The sequence below is a fragment of the Taurulus bubalis genome (assembly GCF_910589615.1).
Source record: "Taurulus bubalis genome assembly, chromosome: 6".
NCBI classification, from domain to species: Eukaryota; Metazoa; Chordata; class Actinopteri; order Perciformes; family Cottidae; genus Taurulus; species Taurulus bubalis.
The window spans coordinates 4,510,762-4,515,128 of NC_136594.1; positions in this window are offsets into that span (position 1 = coordinate 4,510,762).

The following is a 4,367-nucleotide window of genomic DNA, read 5'->3' on the forward strand; positions in this document are numbered from 1 at the left end:
GCATCACTCTGCCTTAGTACAGCCTCACACAGCTATATATAAATGTTATATTTATTATTTATGTATTGTTCGTTTTGCATAGCAATGCTTCATCATGTTATCACTTATTTACCTCCTTAATATCTCAGCAGTAGTTTTACCTTACTACTTAAACGTTGTTGATTTTACTAACTTTATGGTTTTGTTCTCATGGAACACGTCTGTAGTGTGTCTGCAGTAATAAAGGAAGCAGGTTTGTAATCAGTATTATCAATCACCTCACATGTTTTTTTAATTTGACTACAACTCCTCCAGAAGCTCAAACAGGAAGCTGTGATGTGTTAGATATCAACCTCACCGTAACATCCGCTCTCCACACTGATGAAAACCTCTGTGCACTTTTCCTTGAGAATCATGATTACCATAATACTTTATGTACATCATGTCTGTATTCATGGACCAGTTATCAGCATCCAGCCCAGTATCCCAGTTAGACTGGGACTGGAATTAAATTAGACTTGAAATATGGGAGGAAGAAAATTGTAAATCTCACTAAAGTTGTGTCAGAGACACACAGAGACTCTTTCACTGTCATTTTCATGCAACATCAGTTCATGAAGTTCATGCTTTGTTTGCAAAACTGCAAGAATAATTTCTTTATTTTAACTTGAGGATTTACAATCATTGGTCTGATCATGAATATTAAAAATGTAAGAAGACAGGAAGCCAGGCCGGTTTTAAACATCTTGATAACTGTTCATCACAAGCACAGAAGATACAATCTGACTTCATGACAACATCCTGCTTTTTAATGTGAAATGTTGACGGTGACTTAAGACATGAAGTGTTTTTATCTTCCTGTGATTCAACAGAGAGGAGCAGCTATGAGTTCAACAGCAGCCAGTGGATTCGTTTTCCTCCTTCTCTCTGTACAAGGTACTGTACATCTATATTTATATGTGAGGCCGTTAGTGCAGCTCAGAAAAACAGAGGAAGCTGTGTTTTTAGTTCATAAACAGATTTTATGTTTTAAAATGTGGTGCAAGATTAACTTTTATATTCTTTTGATTGAAGTCTTGACAGTAAAGTTGTGTTTATGTGGATGAAAGTAATGACTGTACGAACATTAACAAAGAAAACATGCTCTGAATAATTATTTTAATAAAATTCATCCTATTGAGGAACTTCCTACAATCGTTCAGCCAGCGTCTCCATTCATGAGACAGAGAGGCTGTAGCAGCGTCTCTTAAAGGGGAAGTGTGGAGGACTGGCGACATCTAGTGGTGAAGTAGCAGATCACAGTTGTTCTTTAATCTCTTTGTGATTGCTTTGCCTCTTTGTAGCAGATTACAGGAGTTTTACAGTTAATTCATTCACTGCCAGATTTGGAAAAGTTAGATTTTGGGGGTTTTAGAAGAGTAATTTAACTTTTGTAAATGTAATTCACATCTGAAGTGTGTGTTTGTGACGACCTTTAAAACCTTTACCAGTCAAATGTTTAAAAAAAAGCCCTCAGTCAGTCATCTGTTATCTACATTTTACCAACGCCTCAGAGTTCTACATTTCTCAGCAGCAGCCTGACCACAGACAGAAAACCACAGAGCAAAGCAGACTTATTTAAAATAATCTTTTATCTTTTATATCTTCATCTTTTTATCCTGCTCACTGTGTTTAATGACAGGTTCAATACTTTGCTGTTCCTTCAACCTGCAGAGATCACGTGTACATCGTTGACTCTTTCTTTACTTTTTAAGTAAAACTCAATGATTTGCATATTTCTCCAAATCTCTGTTCACTTTTGGCACGAACCAGAAATAACATTAAATATTACATTAAAATATAAGAAGAAACGTGACAGAGTAAATCTTCGTTCAGATAAACTTCGTCTCTCGCTGACTTAAAGTGGGATGTTCTGAGTAACGTAGCTTCACACACTGAAGCTCCTTCACTACATGAGAGTCTGTCCTCTGATGTTGTTCTGAGTGTGACTGGTTCCTGATGTGCTCTGTTGTGTTTCAGTGATACAGAGTCAGGATGGATGGGGAGTGACCTACATTCCTACTGAGGTCTGTGCTGTGAAAGGATCAACAGTGTTAATAACATGCAGCTACACATACCCATCTGGAATACAGGACCGTGACATCAGGAACAGATTCTGGTTCACTAAAGAGAAAGATGGTGAACCTGTGGATCTGTTGACAGACTCTGAGTATTCAGGTCGAGTGCTGAACAGATGTAATGATCAGAGTTGCATTCTGATCATCACAGACCTGAGAGAGAGCGACTCAGCTGAGTACAAGTTCATGATCACAACAAACCAACCAGAAGATAAATATACTGGTTCACCTGGAGTCACTTTGTCTTTAACAGGTAACATTTTAATTCACATGTTAATCATCTCCAAAGGTTCAACATCTAGAACACTAGAATATAAATGTTTTGTTTGTGTGTTGACAGTTAAATAAAATAACTTTCCTGTTCCTTCTTCTCAGATCCAGGTGTCCAGGTGAAGGTGAGCAGGTCAGGTTCTAACAGGGTGAATCTGACGTGTCTCAGTAGGTATGTTCTGCCTGATGATCCGTCCTACATCTGGTACAGGAATGGAAAGAAGATCTGGACAGAATCTTCTTCTATTTCAGTCTCCTTTGATTCATCAAACAGATATTTCTGTGCTGTAAGAGGACCTGAGAATCTGTGTTCTCCTCCAGTGTGTAAGTTTCCTCCACTGTGTCAGTCTGTGAGGTTCAACAACATTTCATTTGACACCACATATTAATTTAGAGGTACTAAAAATATTAAGTTTAACTGTTAAACTCAGGAGGTAGAACTGTTGTCCACTCATTAGAGGGTCGGGGGTTCAATCCCCGGCCCCTTCAGTCTATGTGTAGAAGTGACACACACACACAAACACACACACACACACACACACACACAAATGTAGATGAGCTGTTTATTTATATATTGCTGGTATTATTAAAAGAAACAAATAATCAGATAAAATGTCTGTTGTTGGAAATTCTTGAAAGGTGACGATAACATTATTAAATGTTACAGCTGTGATGAAACAGCTGTGAGCATCAAGAAATATTAAAAGTGAGTTTAAATTATGTATAATAACTTATTTACCTTAAATGAAACTCAAGCTTCACTCCCATAATTTAATACAATCTGTTCTGTAGACTCAACAGAAGTATTTATCAGGCAGAACTAGAAGTGATCTTGCAGCTGGTGGAAGAAAGGATGAATAACTCGTCCAGCATCTAGACGTGAGAGGACAGACTCAGCTGACGACACAAGCAGCCTCTAAAGAGAAGAATGTGTGGAGTTGTTGAGGATTAAATGACTAAAGGCTTGTTATTGTCAGTTTCCACCAGCAGGAGTCTCACCTGTGAAGAGCTCCAGGATCAGCACTCTGGACTGCTGCTGTGATCAATAATAGGGATAGTCTGAAAGAAAATAGTCAATTGTCTTTAATAACATATTATAATCTTTAACTATGTTTATTCATTTCTCCTCAGATTCTCCAGAGCGTCCCTCTGTGTCAGTGAGTCCCTCTGATGAGATAGTGGAGGGCAGTTCAGTGACTCTGACCTGTAGCAGTGATGCTAACCCAGCAGCTAAATACACCTGGAACAAGGAGAAGCAACCTCCTCTCAGTGAAGAACCTCAGCTTGTCTTCAGCTCCATCCAGTCCTCTGACTCTGGACTGTATGTCTGTGAAGCTGAGAACCAGCTGAAGAGGAAGAGATCTAAAGTCATCTCTATTGATGTGAAATGTGAGCGAAACATTTATTAAAATATAACAAACATCTTCAATGTGTTCAGTCTTTGCAGGAGAAGACTTCGCTGATCATAACTACTTTCTTCAGCTCTACTTGCTTCACATTCAGTCTGCTGCAATTCACTGAGCAGCTTCAGGGGATTTTAGGCTTTTATTCTGTTTTGAGACCCAGTATGTTTATTAATTTCTCCTCAGATGCTCCAAAGCTTCCCTCTGTGTCAGTGAGTCCCTCTGCTGAGATAGTGGAGGGCAGTTCAGTGAATCTGACCTGTAGCAGTGATGCTAATCCAGCAGCTAACTACACCTGGTACAAGGAGGATGAAGACTCACCAAAAGCATCAGGACAGATCTTCATCATCACTGACTTCACAGCTGAACACAGTGGGAATTATTCCTGTGAAGCCCAGAACACCAGAGGACGTAGAAACTCAACTTTCTATCTGAGTGTAGCAGCAGGTGAGTTCCTCCATGACACTAATCGTCTGGTTAACAAACAGCATCATCTGGCAGGTTTATTCATGAATAATTAAAATCTGTTTATCTAATAACTGTTTCTCTCCACTTCTAGATACAACGATGATAATACAAACCATCAGGTGGACTCTGT